Here is a 20,747-nt window from a genome sequence, read left to right as displayed (position 1 = left end):
AAGTGTGCAGAAAAGATTTCATTTTCTTCTGAAGGCGAAGTCCTAAGACAGGAGACCTGTCAGCCACCTATCACTGACAGCTTTCAAAAATGTGCACCCCCAAAATTAGCAATGGAAGACTCACAGCCTTCTATCCTCACAATGTTTTAAAATACAAGCACTTTGGAGGTGTGGCCAGGATGGTGGAGTAGGAAAACCCTGAGCTCACCTCCTCCCATGGACACATCAAAACTACAACTATTTACAGAGCAATTATCAATGAGAACAACCTGAACACTAGCAGAAAATATTTTACACAACTAAAGGCATAAAGAAGAAACCTTGGTGATATTGGGGGGCAGGGGGGGAGAGATGCAGTATAGTTAAGACCCATGCACCTGGGGAGGTGACCTAAAAATGGGAGGATAATCACAATTGCAGAGATTCTCCCCAAAGAGCAGGGGTTCCAAGCCCCATGTTGTACTCTGCAGCCCAAGAGGCCATCATTCAGATTTGAAGAAGAAATGAGTAGTTTTACAGATAAGCAAAAGCTAAGAATTTAGAATCACTAAACCACCTTTACAAATGTGAAAGGGTGCTCGCTTTGGCAGTGCATATACTAAAATGAGAATGATATAGAGGTTAGTACGGCCCCTGAGCAAGGATGACACACAAACTCATCAAGCATTGCATATTTATATGAAATCAAAAACACAAAATATGGGGGAGAGAGAAGTAAAAAAATTTTATCTTTTAAAATGTGTTTGATCTTAAATGACTACCAGTCTAAAACAAGTTGATATAGTTTTAGGTCACCATATATGACCCCCATAATAACCACAAATCAAAAACCTACAATAGATACACACAAACTAGAGAGAAGTGACACAAGCATACCAATAAGGAAAACCACCAAACTGCAAGGGAAGAAACTAAAAGAAAAGAACAGAGAACCAAAAAACAACCAGAAAATAGGGAATGATCACTTTAAATATCAATGGACTAAATGCTCCAATCAAAAGACTTACTGTGGTGGATTGGATTAAAACAAGACATTATAAAGACACACAGCAAGACTGAAAGAGATGTAGTGAAAAAGATATTTCATGCAAATGGAAATGACAGGAAAGCAAGGGTAGCAATACTCGTATCAGAAAAAAAAATAGACTTTAAAACAAATTCCGTAACAAAAGAGGAAGGAGGACTTACATAATGATAAAAAGATCAATACAGATGGCCAAGAAACATATGAAAACTTGTCACATCACTAATCAACAGAAAAATATAAATCAAAACCACAATGAGGCAGTTCCCGTCATGGCACAGTGGAAATGAATCCAACTGGGAACCATGAGGTTGCAGGTTTGATCCCTGGCCTTGCTCAGTGGGTTAAGGATCCAGCATTGCTGTGAGCTGTGGTGTAGGCCGGCAGCTATAACTCTGATTAGATCCCTAGCCTGGGAACCTCCATTTGCCGTGGGTGTGGCCCTCAAAAGACAAAAAGACAAAAAAAAAAAAAAAACACAATGAGATACCTCCTCACATCCATCAAAATGATTATTACCAAAAGACAACAAATAGGGGAGTTCCCATTGTGGTGCACTGGTTAACAAATCCAACTAGGAACCATGAGGTTGAGGGTTCGATCCCTGCCCTTGCTCAGTGGGTTAAGGATCCGGTGTTGCCATGAGCTGTGGTGTAGGTTGCAGACGTGGCTTGGATCCTGCATTGCTGTGGCTCTGGTGTAGGCTGGCAGCTGCAGCTCCGATTAGACCCCTAGCCTGGGAACCTCCATATGCCGTGGGAGCGGCCCAAGAAATGGCAAAAAGACCAAAAAAAAAAGACAACAAATAAAAAATATTGGCTAGGATGTGGAGTAAAAGGAACATTTGTGCACTGTGAATATAAATTGGTGTAGCCAGTATGGAAAACAGTATGGAGACTCCTCAAAAATTAAAAATAAAACTACCATACAATTGGAGTTTCAGTCATGGCTCAGCAGTAACAAACCCGACTAGTATCCCTAAGGACGCAATCCTCAGACCTTGCTCAGTGGGTTAAGGATCTGGCATTGCTGTGAGCTGTGGTGTAGGTCACAGATGTGGCTCAAATCTGGTGTTGCAGTGGCTGTGGCATAGGCTGGCAGCTGTAGCTCCAATTCAACCCCTAGCTGGGAACTTCCATATGCCAAGGGTGCAGCTCTTAAAAAAAAAAAAAAAGAGGGAGTTTCCATCGTGGCTCAGTGGTTAACGAATCTGAGTAGGAACCATGAGGTTGTGGGTTCAATCCCTGGCCTTGCTTGTGGGTTAAGGATCTGGTGTTGCCATGAGCTGTGGTGTAGGTTGCAGACGCAGCTCGGATCCCGAGTTGCTGTGGCTCTGGTCTACGCCGGCGGCTACAGCTCCGATTAGATCCCTAGCCTGGGAACCTCCATATGCCTCAGGAGCAGCCCTAGGAAAAAAAAAAAAAAAAAGACAAATATTAAAAAAATAAAAATGAAACTACCATACAATCTAGCAATTCCACTAATTAGAAAAGATATCTGTGCCCCTATATTCCCTGCAGCAATATTTAGTCACCAGTATGGAAGGAACCTAACTGTCCTTTGATAACTGGATAAAGAATATGTGCTATGTATATACAATGGAATATTAGCAATACAAAAGAATGAAATTTTGCCATTTGCAACAACATGAACGGACCTAGAGGGTATCATGCTTAGTGAAATAAGTAAGACAGAATGACAAATACCAAATGATTTCACATATCCATGAAATCTAAAAAACAAAACAAATGAACTAACATAACAAAACAGAAGAGACTTATATATACAAACAGGTGGTTGCCAGAGGTGGGAGGTATGTGGGGGGCGATGAGTGAAGTAGGTAAGGGAGATTAAGATGAACAAAGTTCTAATTACAAAAAAAATATTGAGTCACAGGGATGAAATACACAGCATGAGGAATATAGTCAATAATATTGTAATTAACTCTGAATGCTGACATATCACCACCAACTTGTGGTGATCATTTTGTAATGTATAAAAATATCAAATCCTTTTTTCATGCACCTAGAGCTAATAGTGTTATAGATCAATTATACTTCAATTTAAAATAATAATAATAAATGATAGCTGTGAAAAAGCAAATAAATAAATAAAAGGCAAGCACTTTGATGTTCTCCTCTCTGTGAGCCCCACCTCAAAATTTACAGAATACAGAGCACATTTATTTTTGCTTAGTTTTACTCTTAAAATGATTTATAGGACTTCTATTGTAAAAGACCAACTTGAAATTGATGATGATAAAGCACATTTTTATCCCTATCTCTTGGGGGAGATAAATATTCCATGTGAATGAAAAGAGTAATTCAGAGACAAAGGTGATGCAGAAGCATTTGCATTTATCTGAAATTGAAGAATCAGTTTCCTCCCCAGCTAAGGTGGTTTCCAAGTAAATGCAAAGCAGCCTTTCTCTCTGCAGAGGTGGCCCAGTTGAAATGGTGGGCTTGGAAGGGTGGGAAAGGAGACAGTGGGACAATCTTAGACAGTCTCTTAATACGAGAAGAGAAATTCCAGGCAGAAGTGGCAAGAAAAGATGTCAAACTAGGCTATATACTTTCTGATAATCCAATACTTGGAATGAAATATGGTGCCAATACACTAGGGCCAAGGAGTTGGCTCAGCTATGTGGTCCTGATAGGGATAGAGAGGATAGTTACACAAGTAATTGTAGAAGTCCTAGTAGGGGACCAGAGGTAGAGAGGGAAATCTAGGGAAATTTGGGAGACCATTGTTAGTTAAGAGTCGCTCAAGAAAGCCATCAGAGTATCTTGGAGCAGGCTTGCTTAATTATAAAACCGTAAATAAAAGCACGAGATGCACCTCAGTTCATTAAGTGGAACATAAAATGAAGCCTGCATTCAAGTTCAGCAAGATAAATGATCCTTAGGACCAAGGAGAGGAATTTAAGGGAAGATGACATTCCAAAGTAGATATCCTCATTATACAGAAACCTGAGATGATTCATATTTTAGCATATGTCACCACTCTTCTGCTGATTTGAATAAGCACCATGACAGTTAGTTTGACCCCATGCAGTCAAATACTCTCTTACCCAATACAAAGGAGGAGCTAGTGATGTAAGCCTGATGTCTACTCAAAGAACAAGGAAGAAGACAGTCTTTCCCCCCTCTCCACTTTCCTTGGATTACAAAAATGTAGCCCACCTAATCCCTGGGGCAGTACTTCTTTGCCTGTCTGCTTGCATCTCTCCAAGTGTCCTGTCTTAATGAATGTATTTCTTTCTCTTTTTGTAGTTCAAGTACATTTTTTCCCTCCATAATTTCTTTTTTTTTTATTGTTATTTCACCAAAACAATTTTTTTCCCCAGTGTACAGCATGGTGACCCAGTGACACATACATGTATACATTATCTTTTCTCCCATTATCATGCTCCGTCCTAAATAACTAGACATAGTTCCCAGTGCTACACAGTAGGATCTCATTGCTAATCCATTCCAAAAGCAATAGTTTGCATCCATTAATCCCATGCGCCCAATCCATCCCACTTCTTCCCCCTCCCTCCAGGCAACCACAAGTCTGTTCTCCAAGTCCATGATTTTCTTTTCTGTGGAAAGGTTCATTTGTGCTGTATATTAGATATGAATCTATTTCTTGCCTATCACTTTGTCTCTCACTGAATTCTTTCTGCGCTGAGACACAAAGAACCTGAGCCTCAGTAAGTCCAGATATCAGATGAGTGATTCTAATTAAAAAAAAAAAAAAAAAAAGTGGGTTCAAGTCCCAATCTGGGTTCTGGCTAGTTTTGAGTCAGGGATGTTTTCGGTTTCAGTCCTGCTGGCTAAAGACATCAGGCATGATAATATATAGTCACTCGTATGTAGCAAGTGACCAACGAAGGGACTATTTAACTCCCGGTGGCAATAACTACTCTTGGACATGACTTCACTGAGAACAGTACTGACAGCTGATGATCGAGCTGAGGGAAAGTCCAGATAGACCCTGTTCAATTCCTCTGCTTTCAGTTGGTGGCAAAGATGGTGGATCTCAAGCCTCAGGTGAGTAAATCCATCCTTAAGAGGTACAGTGTGGCTCCCAGCCATCTCTCCAGGAAAAGAAATTTTCTTTCCTGCTTCAAATAGGCATATAAGTATTTGGTACAAATACTCCTTTCATCTTTTTTGTCTTTTTCTAGGGCTGCACCTGCGACATACGGAGGTTCCCAGGCTAAGGGTCAAATCCAAGCTGTAGCCGCCAGCCTAAGCCACAGCCACAGCAATGCCAGATCTGAGCCACGTCTGCAACCTACACCACAGCTCACAGCAATGCCGGATCCTTAACCCACTGAGCAAGGCCAGGGATTAAACCCACAACCTCATGGTTCCTAGTCGGATTCGTTAACCACTGAGCCACAATGGGAACACCACAAATACTCCTTTCTAATGCCACATCTGGCTGCCCTCTTCACTCTGTGCAGAATTGGATGTAATGAGCACCTCTTGATGCTAACACAGACACATTGTTGGTATCCATGCAACACATGTACAGTTTCTGTGGTTTTGCCCTGTGTGTTTCCGTAAGGCTAAACAGACTTTCAGACTCATTCACATTTGTATCTGCTCTGATGATGCAATCCCTGCCACAAGAAATAGACCTCAGAGCTCCAGAAGAATTTGATTCCACAGTTTACCTTTGCCAGACATTTCCATCTGCCTCATCAAAGCTACCAAAACCAACGCTCACTGCCAACAAGCCCTGGCCGGTATACATATTATTTGCTGACATATGATGTATTTGTCTTTGTCTGGCTTACTTCGCTTAGTATGATAATCTCTAGGTCCATCCATGTTGCTGCTAATGGTACTATTTCATTCTTTTTTATGGCTGAGTAATATCAATTATAGATACATAAATATCTCCTTTCTTCTATCAGTGGACATTTAGGTTGCTTCCATGTCTTGGCTATTTTAAATAGTGCTGACGTGAACAATGGAGTGCATGTATCTTTTTGAATTAGAGTTTTCTCCAGATATATGCTTAAGAGGGGGATTGCTGGATCAAAGGTAGTTCTGTATTTGGTTTTTTGAGAAATCTCCACACTGTTTTCCACAGTAGTTGTACCAATTTACATTCTCACCAAAAGTATAGGAGGGTTCCCTTCCCTCCACATCCTTTCCAGCATGTATTGTTTGTAGACTTTTGGATGATGGCCATTCTGACCAATGTGAGGTGATACCTCATTACAGTTTTGATTTGCATTTCTCTAATAATTAGTGATGCTGAGCATCTTTTCATGTTTTTTGGCCATCTGTATGTCTTCTTTGGAGAAAAGTCTGCTTAGATCTTTTACTCATTTTTTGATGGGGTTGGGGTTTTTTTAATTTATTTTTTTATTTTTTTCCTGCTGTACAGCATGGGGATCAAGTTGCTCTTACATGTATACATTTTTTTCCCACCCTTTGTTCTGTTGCAATATGAGTATCTAGACATAGCTCTCAATGCTACTCAGCAGGATCTCCTTGTATGTTTGTTTTTTTGATATTGAGCTACATAAGCTGTTTTTACATTTTGGAGATTAAGCCATTGTTGGTCACTTCATTTGCAAATATTTCCTCCCATTCTGCAGGTTGTCTTTTCATCTTGCTTATGGTTTCCATTGCTGTGCAAAAGCTAAGTTTAATTAATAGTTTAATTAATTGAATAGTTTAGTTAAATTTTATTAACTAAAAACTGATTTTAAAAATTTTTTAAATTTCCTTAGCAAGTTAGGAATAGAAAAAAGAAGCTTCCTTAACCAGATCAATGGTATCCACCAAAAAACTACACAAACATTATACTTAATGTTGAAGTATTATGGGAATTTCCTTTAAAATAAAAAACAAGAAATGATTCCAACCATCAGCATTATTATCCTAGCCAATGCAATAATACAAACAAAAATTTTAAAGTAATTATAAATATCAGGAAGGAAAAAAATTGTCATTATTTGCAGACAATATAAAAGACTACCTAAAAATTCCATGAGAATCAACTTTAAAAATTACTAAAACTAATAAAAGAGGCCAGTGAGCTGGCCAGGGACATGACTAACACAGTAACAATCATGACCAGTTAAAAAACTGTCCATTCATAGTAGAAAAAAATATAAATTATTTATTTATATTTTTAAATTATATATGTGTGAATATATATACATATTTATAGTAACTAGAAATAAACGTAACCCAAACATGTGCAAAACCTATGGGAAGACAACTGTACAACTTATGAACTATCCTTAATAAACAGAGGGATGCCCTACCTCTCTAAATGGGAAAACTTAATACTGAAAAGATGTCATATCTTCCACTACATAGAAAAAGAAATTCTAGACGGATTAAGGAAAAGAGAACGCAAGACAGGTTTTCTTGCTTCTAGTTAACAGCAGCTGTGTCCACTAGTAGGGCTGTCCATTAACAGAAGGGTCTTATATTCTTGCCAATCAGACAGCCTTGACCTTCAGAGAAAAGCAAGAAAAGGGCAAAGAGAAGAAAGCAAGGGCAGGAAAGAGCTGTCTTCTCTATAGTCAAGGCAAGAATAAGTAGAGAAAAGTAAAAGGGTCCTGTCACCCCATCCATGACACTCTGAGACTAAAGTAGAATACACACTGGGGTAGCACATCCAGTATTCTATGGTTCTCGTCCCACAGCAGGTTAATCAATACTGGTTGAGTGAATAAACATATAATTGAAGAATCTCAACATGCCCAATGTTTATGCAAATCAACAATAGAAACGAAGCTATATCTGAGACAATGTTTACTTTCAAGAACCAGAAGTGATAAACAAGTTCTTATTTCCTCATTGTCTTTGCGCAAATATTCGAAGTGCCGACTCTCACTGGGTGGTATTGAGTAAATTCCTATGAAAATCCATTAACTTCATCAGCTGACTGAATTACTTTTCAGTGCATACACACATTCTTCCCCATTTTATGTCAGTTGAGGTCAAGTCCTTTTTGAAGTTGCCTGGGAGGAAAAATAAGAGTAGATGCCAGGAACTTAGGGCATGTGTCAGAAAGGGAAAAAGGCGCCAGCCCTGGCAGTCACCAGAAGAATCAGCTCCAATTCGCCTTGTTTATCAAATGTCCTATCACAGGACCAGATTCCCTGTCGTTCTATGAATACACAGAGCAAGACTCGACAGTTGTGTCATGGTTCATTGAGGAAAGAGCAAGAATCCAGAATCAGGAGTCAAGCTGTTGTGATGCTCGTGAATGCATTCATAAACAAAGCAGCCGTTTATTTGTAGATTGTGTTCTGATATTTCACAATTGCCGGAGTGGGCTTTGTTCAGTCCACAATAAGTGAACTGGCAGAGTGAGTCTTCTGTTATATTCAGTCTCAACTAATGCTAATGCTGTTGCCTGTAGGAGATTACAAAAACTAACGTTTACTTTCTTTTTCTTTCTAATGAGCAGATAGTATAGCGAGTTCCCATATATCCCCTCTTCCCTGCGCAGAGCTTTTCCTGTTATTAACATCTTGCATGGATATGGTACAAATGTAACGACTGTCCAAAGTTTACATTAGAGTTCACTCCTTGTGTTATAGATGGTTCTATAGGTTTGGACAAGTGCACATGTATCCATCATGTATCACAGAGTATCATGCAGAGTAATTCCACCACACAAAATCCTCTGAGCTTCACCTCTTCATCCCTCCTCCTCTCTCCCCTTGAATCTCTGAAACTTCTCATATTTTAATTGTCTCCATAGTCTTGCCTTTTCCAGAATCCCATATAGCTGTCATTACAATGGGTAGCCTTTTCAGACTGGCTTCTTAGTAACAGGCAGTTGAGTCTCCTCCACGTCTTTTCTTGGCTTGATAGCCCATTTCTTTTCTTGCTGAGTAAAATTCCATTGTTTGGATGTGCTACGGCCTATTCATCCATCTAAGTGACACTGATGTTCACTTTCTGACTGATTTTTACAGCTCAGAGAGAGCAATCAGTGGGATGGCTTTATGTTTTCTTTAATGCTTTTTCTTCTTTTTTTGGCTTTTTTTTTTTTTTTTTAATTTTCTAGGGCCGCAACCACAGCATATGGAGGTTCCCAGGTTAGGGGTCTAATCGGAGCTGTAGCCGCTGGCCTACACCAGAGCCACAGCAACGCAGGTTCCAAGCCACATCTGCGATCTACACTACAGCTCACGGCAACACCAGATCCTTAACCCACTGAGCAAGGGCAGGGATCTAACCCACAACTTCATGGTTCCTATTCAGATTCATTAACCACTGAGCCACGACGGGAACTCCTATGTTTTCTATAAGATACTCTTGAGTTTTTTTTTAATGTGTGTCTCTATTACACAGGTTGGGGTTAAATGAAAGTCGTCCATTATTCCAACAGCAAGACAAAAACTCTTTAACAGTTTATTTCCTTCCAGTCATTTTTTATATCTTCCCATTTCTCAATATTAAAGTCATACTATAAATACAATTTTTTAATCTTGTGTTTCTCACTTAATATTATGAAATTTTGTAGTGGATTGTATAGTTCTCCACCAAGAGCCCTTCTTCAAGGCTGACAAATGACATACCCATGCTCGACTTCTGGGGATATCAGCTACAGGCAGCTCTCAGCTGCACCCTTCATTAGGACTTGCTCTTGACCTTGGCCACAGTTATGCTCCCTCGCTGGGTGAGCCCATGGCCAATGACTGACTGGCTGATGCGCAGATATAGAGACCCTCTTGTCTCAAATTAGGAAACCTCTTAAAAACCATGTCAGCTCCAGAAATCTCTGTAGAGTCAGGTAAGGCTTCAGTTACAACTACACTGTCAATCAGTTTCTCCCTCCATCCAACTTTCCTTACTTTTTTTTTTCTTCTGTCTTTTTAGGGCTGAACCCACAGCATTTGGATATTCCTGGGTTAGGGCTTGAATAAGAGCTGCAGATGCCAACCTACACCACAGCCACAGCAATGTGGGATCCAAGCCGTGTCTGCGACGTACACCACAGCTCATGGCATCACCGGATCCTTAATCCACTGAGCAAGGCCAGGGATCAAACCCACATCCTCATGGGTACTAGTCGGGTTCACTACAGCTGAGACACAGTGGGAACTCCTTTCCTTCTTTACTTTTAATCTCCTGAAAGCACTCCCCCATATACCTCACCAATTCTGTTTCTAGGGATCTAAGACAGTGGTCACCAGAAATGGTCCTAAGAAGCAGACATTAACACTGGATTCTGTAGCTAGATGACTCACAGCAATCCCTTGGGCAGTGAGTACCCCTATCACTGGTGGTGGGTGGACTATGGAGAACCCTTGCCATGCTACAGTGATATAATTATTAAAACTCTCACAAACTGATAAACTGGGATGGGATACTGGTGGAAGGAGGATCTGGGCATATAGGGTTTTTGCTGAGAAATCTACTGATGGCTTTATGGCGGTTCATTTGTAAGTTACAAACTTCTTTTCTCTTGCTGCTTTATAGTTTGTCTTTCATTTTGACAGTTTTATTATAATGGGTCTTGGAGAATACATCTTTTTTTTTTTTTTTTTGGCCGCACTTGCAGCACATGGAAGTCCCCAGTGGGGATCGAATGCTTGCCACAGTAACGACCGGAGCTGCTGCAGTGACAAAACCAGATCCTTAACCCACTGCACCACAAGAAACTATCTCTAATTTCAGTTTTTTGGGGGGACCTATAAGCTTCATAAACTTGGATGTCCAAGTCTCTCCCCAGATTTGGGAAGTTCTCAGCCATTCTTTCTTTAAATATAAACTTTCTACCCCCTTCTCCCTCTCTTTTCCTTCTGGGACTCCCATCATTTAAGATATTTTCTTTTGATAGAGGCCCAAAAATCATGCAGGCTTTCTTCACTCTTTTTAATCTTTTAAATTTGTTAATAATTTGGGCCTCTGAATAATTTCAAAGTTCATGTCTTTTAAATTACAATTTTTTTCCTGCTTGAACTATTCTGCTGTTGATACTCTCTATTGGATCTTTTATTTCATTCACTGTATTCTTTGGCTCTAGAATGCCTGTTTGGTTGATTTTTATGATTTCTTTGTCTTTGTTAAACTTCTCATTTTGTTTGTGTATTGTTTTCCTGATTTTGTTGAATTGTCTTTCTGTGTTTTCTTGTAGATCATTGAGCTTCCTTAAAACAGATATTTTGAAATTTTTATTGGGTAAATTGCAGATCTCCATGTCTTGGGATCAATTACTGGAAGAATTATTGTGATCTTTTGGTGACATCACATTCCCTTGATATTTCATATTCCTTGAAGACTTGCATTGCTATCTTTGCATTTGAAGTTGCAGTCACCTCCTCTGGTCTTCACTAAATGACTTCAGGAGAGAATTACCTTCTGTCAGCCATGCTAGGGATTCTAAGGTTTTCTCAGATCATCAATGGATAGTGCTCCTTTACCCTTATTGCTCCCTCTTGTGGCAGGATTCTTAGGCTTTTATGCCTACTCTCAACCTTGCAATGTACCAGGCTGAGTGCTGACAGCCTCTTTTGCTCTCAGGGCTGTACTAAAGCTGTTTTGTGGTCTGGAAGATATGGTCCAGATTTCTGTGTGTGCTCACTAGCCATCTGCCAAGGTTTGCTCATGCCACCATCACAAGCATGCACAGGGAGCCCGCCACAGGATGCAGAAGTGTGTGGGTGAGGCGCCCAGAGTGCTAGGTGTGCAACAGACCAGTTGGGGTTTCTGTGGATGAGGTGTCCCCAGAGACTCATTGGCTGGCTTCCTGATGGAGTCCTACTATTAATAGGGTGCAGTTAGTAGGGTCCACATCCTTTCCATGCCCTACAAATTCTATCTGCCTCTCTTCCAGGTGCTTCCCCCACACTGAACCTCACCTCCAACCATTCAACTCATAACTAAGTACTCTAGATGGGGCAAAAGAGAAATGAGCCTCTTTGGCAGATCCACATAGCTGGGGAAGCTAGGTGGTCACTCACTCTCTCTTACTTTCCACATGGGAGAGATCACAGGCTGAGGAGGGCTCTAACCAAAGTCTATATGCCTACTATCTCATGCATAGGTGAGCAAGTCCCCTGGACCCCTTGGCATATGGTCCTGGATCCCACATCTCCCACAAAGGCACTTTTATTCCACAGATAGATGCTAAATTGTTGTTCTGAAGGCCTAATATGAGTGAGAGACATCTTCTTTGGCCATCTTGCTGACATCACTCCATAGACTTAACACACCAAAGTTACCCAGTCTATCACAGATACAGAGAACAGACTTGTGATTGCCAAGGGGGTACCTCTCCCCCCACCTTGGGATGGCAATGGGATGGACTGGGAGTTTGGGGTGAGTAGATGCAAACTACTACATTTAGAATAGAGAAACAATAAGGTCCTATTATATAGCACAGGGAACTATATGTACTCTCCTGGGATGTATGTGTATAACAGAGTCAGTTTGCTGTGCAGCAGCAATTGGCACAACATTGTAAATCAACTATACTTTAATAAAATAATTAATTAAGATAAAATTTAAAAAACAAAGTAACTCAATCTATATACGCTCCTGTATTAAACAACGCAAAAACTTAGAGTGTTGGAGTTCCTGTCGTGGCTCAGTGGTTAATGAATCCAACTAGGAACCATGAGGTTGCAGGTTCGATCCCTGGCCTCACTCAGTGGGTTAAGGATCTGCATTGCCGTGAGCTGTGGAGTAGGTCTCAGATGCGGCTCGGATCCCGAGTTGCTGTGGCTGTGGCATAGGCCAGCGGCTATAGCTCCGATTAGACCCCTGACCTGGGAACCTCCATATGCCGCAGAAAGTGGCCCTAGAAAAGGTGAAAAAAAAAAAAAAAAAAAACTTAGAATGTTTTAAAGCTAGTCACCCCCTCCAAACTTTTATTTTTGTTCAGTATTTTGGTTCTACTTGTTTTGTGATTTTATACATCAGTAGACATTAATTATTATTTAATCCAATCACTGTTTAGATATACATATATTTGATGCTTTTCTTCATTCCTTGTTGCAGTGGATCTTCCATCAAATATTTTTGTGTGCCCTAAGTGCATCTTTAGTTTTATTCTTCCTTCTTGATAGTTTCGCTGTATATACAATTCTACGTTCACAGTTATTGCCTCTCAGAATACTGAAGCTAGTATTACATTGTCTTCTGGAGAGTATTTTGCTTTGGAAGACATCAAAAGTGAGTACTGTAGTTCCTTTGTGTTAATGTGTCTTTACTTTCTGTCCTTTGTGTTCCTTTGTGTTAATCTGGCTTTACTCAAAGACTTCTCCATAGTCTTCGGTATTCCTCAGTTTCACTGCTGTCTAAGGAAAACTTTGCTTACAGTGCTGTAAATTCATTGAGCTTCTTAAATCTGAAGTATGCACATATGTTTCCTTGATTCTGAAAAAATTTCAGTCATTATCTCTTCAAAAATTGCCTCTCTTTCATTCTGTCTCTCCTTCCTCCTAGAACCCATTAGACACGAGACCGTCTCACCATGACCTTCATGTCTCTTAATCTGTCTTTCACATTTTCTACCACTTTGTCTCCCTGTTATGCACTCTGGATAATTTCTTCTGATCTATTTTCCTGTTCATGTATTTGTATCACCTATATCCAACTTTCTCTTTTAAATTTAAACCATCATTTGAGTCTTCCTATTTCAATTTTTATACTTGTCTTTCATAAAAATTCTACTTGCTTGCTTTTCAAATATGCCTGTTTATCCTTTATACTAACTTGTACCTTGTATTTTTAATCATCACTTTTATTTCTCCAAATATATTAATCGTGCTTGATTTATATTTTTTATCTGTTAATTCCCGTATCTAAAAACTTCACTGGCCTTATTCTGTGGTTTGTTGTTTCTGCTGGCTTTTGCTCAGAGTGCCTTGTCTCCTTAAATGCTTTTTGATTTTGTCTCTGAGCCCACATTCCTCTGAACTTTATTCATGGAAAACTTTGAGGGTTTTGTTATGATTGCATTTATCCAAGAAGGATTTATTTTTGCTTCTTCCAAATTTCTGAAATCATTACCAATCCAGAACTATTTTAAAATATATTTTGACCTAAAAGTATTTAGAGTCATGCAGGTAGTGTAAATTTGGGTTACAAACTTGAATGAGTGCCAGTTTATGGTTAAGAAGTCTCAAGAGAAATTTTCTCCTTTAATACTAACAAACAAGCTTCCTGCTGTTTCTATCTGTAAGGCAGAGTATTTGTCTAGTTCATTCATGCACTAACTATGTTGCCTTTTACTGTCCCAGCTCCTTCTTTTGGCTATTGCTTCCTGTTCACTCTGTAACTTGTGATCATCAAAATGAAAGCTGGTCCTTACGGAAATGACTGATTCCAGGATCAGTACACAAAAAGTATAAGATGAAAAAAAAAGTATAAGATGAACATTTTGTTATATCAGAAAGTAAGACATTGCTCCCAAAAAAGATGGGGAGATGTCATAAAATGAACAAACAAAGGAACCAGAATGAAAGGATTCCTACTGCTTTTCCCATCTGGGGAAATTTTAGCCTCATAATAAATAGCAATAGTGATAGAATAAAATTCAGGGAAAGAAATAAGAATCCATGAGTTCATACTGAGATAGATAGCTATATGGTAAAGATAGAGAGATAGATATCAGAAATAGATAGACATAGATATAAAGGTATAGATTCCAGAAATAAAAACTTCCCTGACAACAGGATGTTAACAAATAAATGCCAGCTACAGAAGGAATGATATAAGTAGGTAATCACCATTTGGCAACCACAATAGTAACAACTGTTTCAAGCAAGAATGACAAATAGATATTGAAATTTAGGGGCAAAAGTATGATGAGAAATAAGATGTTTAGATAGTCTCAAAATATTTTACCAGAGATACTCATTAATTACAAAAGAGGAAGTGTAACTTTATAATGGAGAAATCTGGTAGATACCACCTTCAGCAAATGTATCTGATGCACTAAAAAGACTACAACATCACTTCTGTGAACATCAGACAAACACAAATTGAGAGAAATTTTACAAACTCTTTGACCTATGAAATGTCAAGATCATGGAAAGACAGACTGTAGAGAATTGTTCTAGATTAAAGGAGACTAATGAGACAAAATAACAACAACTGATGCAGACTGTGATCCTGGATTAGACATGGGTCAGAAGATATTTTGTTGTTATTGTTAAAAAAAAAAAAAGGACACTATTGGGACAATTGGAAAAATTTGAATGAGGTCTTTAGATTGGATAAGAATATCGTATTCATGTTAATTTTATTTTATTTTATTTTTTGTCTTTTGTCTTTTTTTTTTAGGGCTGCACCCATGGCATACGGAGGTTCCCAGCCTAGGGGTCGAATCAGAGCTGTAGCTGCCAGCCTACACCACAGTCACAGTAATGCAGGATCCGAGCCCTGTCTGTGACCTCCACCACAGCTCACGGCAACGCTGGATCCCTAACCCACTGAGCAAGGCCAGGGATCGAACCTGTGTCCTCATGGATGTTAGTTGGACTCGTTAACCACTTAGCCATGATGGGAACTCCCATGCTACCTTTGTGATTTTGATCATTGTACTGCAGTTATATAAGAGAACCTCCTGTTGGTAGGGGAAGTATATACAGAAAGAGAGGAGAAGAAAAAGAAGAAGAAGGGGGGGGGAGGAGGAAGGAGAATAAGAAGGGGCAGGGAAGGGGGAGGGGAGGAGGAGGGGGGAGGAGGAAGAGAAGGAGGAGGAGAAGGCAAAGAACAGAGAATAAACACAGATACTGATAGAGATGTTGATACAGAGTGGGAGAAGGAAGAATAAAGCAAAGGTGGTAAAATATCAACCATATCAACAACATAAACATACGGGAATCGGGGTGAAAAATATACTCCAAGACTACAGCTCTGTACTGTTTGGAACTCTAAAATTATTTCAAAAAGAAATGAAAGCTGATTCAGACAGAGGCGAGACCAGAACTGCGATCAGGCCCTGGACAGGTCAAAATCTCCACTCTTGTGCATCTCCCAGAGGGAGGCTGTACCAGAGCAGAGGGCGGCCGGGGACAACCTAATTGAAAGGAGTCAGAACCCACAGAGCTAAGGAATGATGTAGACTGCGGGAGCCATGAGGCAAGGGACAATGGCAGAGGGGGCAAGCAGATGTGCCACTCACCAACACCATAAAATCACCAGATGTGCTGACGACAAACAACAGAATAGCAGAAGCTCTTAGAGAAGCAGTACTTTGTACAGTAGTTTCCAAGCTAACCAGTTTCTTTTTCTTTTTTCTTTTCTTTTTTTTTTTTTTTTTTTTTTTTTTTTGTCTTTTTGCCTTTTCTACGGCCGCTCCCGTGGCATTCCCAGGCTGGGAGTCGAATCGGAGCTATAGCCTCCGGCCTACGCCAGAGCCACAGCAACGCTGGATCTGAGCTGCGTCTGTGACCTACACCACAGCTCATGGCAATGCCGGATCCTTAACCCACTGAGCAAGGCCAAGGATCGAACCCTCAGCCTCATGGTTCCTAGTCGGATTCGTTAGCCACAGCGCCACAATGGGAACTCCTTTTTTTTTTTGCCAGTTTCTTATATTAACATCAGATTTGGGGAAAGAAAGAGCAAATAAATCCCCTGAAATTTAATGTGAACTCTATTTATTAAGACTTGTTGAGACTCTCTCAGCACATATTTGTCTAAATTCTCTAGAACTGTACTATACAGTATCACTAGGTCTGTGAGCCTATGCTAATTGAAATTATTTTTAAAATAAATAGAATTAAAATTCAGTTCATTAAAATTCATTGACCATATTTCAAGTACTCAACAGTCACATGTGGCTAGTGGCTAATAGCTACTATACTGCACAATATAGACGTAGAACTTTCCATCGTCACAGAAAATTCTGGACATTTTGTACACCTGCAGAAAACAGTGTACACTACAGTTCTAGAAGCTGAATTGCTCATCATTGATGAAGGTAGCTGGGATTTTTTATTTCCTTGTCTTTGACTCATGGAAAATAGCCAAAACATGAGAAATCCCTTCAATAAAGCCCAAACATTCCACTTCCTGTTGAATTCAATAACAGGGGAGTTCTTTTTGCCAAAGAAGAGAGGCTTATCAAGAAGAAATAGGAGAATAAAGAATCTTAAGACTTTTGCAACCATTGTCAAGAAGATTCTGATATTCCTATGTCCTCTGACTTCTTAATTAATCCACCTCCCCTGCCACTCCAATGCTCCACCCCACCTCTGCACTATGGAAAGTATTGTTCATGTTTCATTCATTATACAGAATGGTTTGGCAAGAAAGGCTTGACCAAGACAAACATCCAATAATAAAAGCCTTTAATATTATCCAAGGAAATAAGGAAACTGACCTAAAGATCCAAATTAGGAGCTAAGGAGTTAGAGCTCTGAGTTATTAGGTGGAAGAGAATTGTAAGATACTAAACTTTCAGAGCCTATGATCACTTCTTGTCAGAGCTGACAAAGTCTGGTTGCTCAATGCAAGCTGAAATTAACATCCTCCACGATCTCTGATGTATCTTTTTTTTTTTTTTTTTTGCTTTTTAGGGCCACAGCCCCAACATATGGTGGTTCCCAGGCTAGGGATCTAATCCAAGCTACAGCTGCCAGCCTACAGCACAGCCATAGCAATGCCAGATCCAAGCCACATCTGCAACCTACACCACAGCTCACAGCAACGCCGGATCCTTAACCCACTGAGCAAGGCCAGGGATCAAACCCACAACCTCATGGTTCCTAGTCAGATTTGTTTCTGCTGTGCCACGATAGGAACTCCTCCAATGTATATCTTAAATACACTCAAGTGGAATCCAAAAAATAAAAAAGAAACGCAGAGTTTGGGAGTTCCCCAGTGGCTCAGCGGGTTAAGGATCCAGCATTGTCACTGCTGTGGCACAGGTTCAATACCTGGTGTGGAAACTTCTGCATGCCACAGGCACAGCCAAAAAAAAAAGTAAGAAAGAAATGCAGAGTTTGATACCCCTTATGCAATACATGAAAGCATGTGAAATAATACCAGAGATTGTTTGTAATACAATGCATGTGATAAAAACCTAAACATTTGCATGGTAATAGTAAATGCCAACTTTAAACTCTAAGGAGATGGGGAGAATATCAGGAAGGGAGACAGAGAGTTTCAACTGGATATATTAATATTTCCTTTAAAAAAATCTGGCGCAGGGATGGCTTAACATTAGAGTCTTACAGAGCTATCAGTGGGTACAGACAGTATCAGATATATTATTTTTGGAATGTTTCCATTTGTTTGAATGGAAAGGAAAGTTTCATAAAATAAATTCTACTTCTCCCATTTCATACTTGTATGAGCTCCAGCCTCCCTTTTTTCTAGTTGCAAACAAGATGGATATAATACCTACCGCATGGGCTCTTGTGACAACTTCTGGAAACACTCAGAAACCAATCAAGACACCTGCGTGGAGTGTGGAAGAAGGCCTCAGGAGTAGCTGGGAACCAGGATGCGTGGTGGTCCAGACCAGCCCATCGGACATGTGGCATGCAGTCATCACGCTTCACTTTAAAAGAGTAGAGATGGCCCATTTTCCTTTGGACTCAAGCAGATTGGAGGAATGAAGCTGGGTCCTGATGTTCCAGTGAAAACAGTAAGGTCTGGACTTGTAAGCTTCTCTGCTTGCTTTGGCTGGCCAAGCTTGCTGTTTCCACATCTGTTCTCAGGTCAAGGGGAGCCAAATATGTGGAAGTAAATGTACACAGTGGTTCCTGCACATCAGCACTTTCAGGAACCCAGATTCAACCCTGCAGATCTGTGGGGGCTGACCACCCCCTGCAGGTGCCCGAGCAGACTAGAGAGTGGAAATAACCAAGAGAAGAGAAGCCACTTTGTTTCTACTTTTTATTTATTTTTATTAAAGTACAGTTGATTTACAAGGTTGTGTTTCATATATATATATATATAGAGAGAGAGAGAGAGAAAAGCATCTGACAAAGTATATCTAATATATATTATATAAAGTATATATATATATATAAAGTATATATGTATATTAGATATACTTTGTCAGATGCTTTTCCATTACAGGTTATTACAAGATATTGAACATAGTTCCCTGTGCTCGACAGTAAATCCTTGTCGTTTATCTATTTTATATATAGAAGTGTGTACCTGTTCAACTCAAACGCCTAATTTACCCCTCCAGCCTTTTCCTCTTTGATAACCATAAATTTGTTCTCTATGTCTGTGAGTCTGTTTCTGTTTTGTAAATAAGTTCATTTGTGTCATCCTTTAGATTCCACATAGAAGTGACATCACATAGCACACGTCTTTTTCTTTCTGACCTACTTCACACAGTATGAGAATCTCTAGATCCATCCATGTTGCTGCAGTGGCACTAGTTCATTCCTTTTTATGGTTGAGTAGAAGTCCATCACACTTATGGACCACATCAGAAGCCACTCTGCAAGGGCTCCTGCCCCTCCCTCATCTACGCTCTGTGGTGCCCTCAGTCGCTCAACTCACAATCAAGCATCCACTCTCCACCCCAACCCTTGTGAATGCTCTTCCTCCCTGCCACTCCTTTCCTCTCTTCCTCCCAGACTCCTCATTTCTGGGAAAACTCTCTTCTCTATCACTGCATCACCCAAGACCTCCTCCTCGTGCCTTTCAGAGACCTGGCTCTCCCCTGAGGCCACATCCCCTAAAGCTCTCAGTCCCACACACCAACGGACCCAGCAGCAGTGCTGGAATATTCCTAACTTCTCCCACTGCCCACATCCCTCCACCTCTTCTCAAGGGTGTCATCAGCCAACTTTCCAGGCATGGTCCTCATAAATTCTGATGCTTCCCAGGACTCTGACCTTGGCTCTCTTCATACCACATATTCTCTTCACATCCACTCCCATGATTTCATTTTCCTTCCAAGCCAGTGAGTCTCAGATCAGTACCTCCACCACAGCTGTCTCCCCCACATGCCAGACTCATTTTCCCAACCACTGCTGGACTTGACTACCTGGATATTGTACAGTTGCCTCAATTGCACCACGGTCAACACGACTCATTCTCTGCCTCTCCCCTCTCCCTGGCATATTCGTTTTGTACTCCCAGATACAACAAACAAATCACCAGGAATCAGTCGCCCAATCTTGAACTCATCTTCTGCCAGCTCCCACATCTTGTCAGTGACCAAGTTCTATTGATTCTGCCTCTGAAGTAGCTTTTGTAATAGCCTCATCCATTGCAGCCCCATTTCCTTTCTAAACTCAGGAGCCCTCATGGGTGGTACAAGCAGTCCCCAACTTGCTCTCTGGGCTCCCCTGACTCTGGTCACGAATTATGTCTCTAAAACACCACACTGATCACATCACTACCCTACCTTAAAGTCTGTCTGAAGGAACAAGCCTTAATAAAAGCCTTTATCGTCTAATTCGTGAAAAAAAGAATACGCTCTAAAGCCAGACAGCCACGGTAGTTCAAAGACAGAGCGGATCACTAATTAGTATCCTCAGGGAGATTTGAGACAATGGCACTTTAAATAGTAGTGAGATACTACGAATAAAAGGAATAATCCAAGACAAAATTTTAAAATCATCAGAATGATTGGAAAACTAATTTAAGAGAATCTCCTAGCAAAGAGAATAAAAAGAAAGGATCCTGGTGGCTCAGTGGGTTAAGATTCAGCATTGTCACAGCTATGGCTTAGGTCACCGCTATGGCACTGGTTCCAACCCTGGCCCAGGGTCTTTAGCATGCTACAGGCATGGCCACAGGGGAAAAAAAAAAGG

The 20,747-nt window shown here is 40.3% G+C and overlaps 1 long non-coding RNA gene and 1 other non-coding gene across 3 annotated transcripts in view; one reads left to right on the top strand and one right to left on the bottom strand.

Moving 5' to 3' along the window:
• The window catches only part of LOC146404742 (uncharacterized), a 44,866-nt gene extending 26,220 nt beyond the window's left edge, over positions 1-18,646 (bottom strand). Inside the window, exon 1 of one of the 2 annotated variants that reach the window (XR_014841796.1) lies at positions 18,368-18,646. This is a non-coding gene — a long non-coding RNA (uncharacterized LOC146404742). The remainder of the gene's footprint in view (positions 1-18,367) is intronic. The other variant, XR_014841795.1, reaches the window with a different exon arrangement.
• Positions 575-678, top strand: LOC146404743 (U6 spliceosomal RNA). Its single transcript, XR_014842697.1, has one exon. It is a non-coding gene; the product is annotated as a U6 spliceosomal RNA (small nuclear RNA).
• Positions 18,647-20,747: the final 2,101 nt, after the last annotated feature.

Source organism: Sus scrofa, chromosome 3 (genome assembly GCF_054392235.1).
Source record: "Sus scrofa isolate SSC_HxYL_T2T_F1_AM1 chromosome 3, Sscrofa_HxYL_maternal_Yorkshire_Landrace_v2.0, whole genome shotgun sequence".
Lineage (NCBI taxonomy): Eukaryota > Metazoa > Chordata > Mammalia > Artiodactyla > Suidae > Sus > Sus scrofa.
The sequence above is the reverse complement of the archived record's forward strand: the minus strand, read 5'-3'. Positions and strand labels throughout refer to the sequence as shown.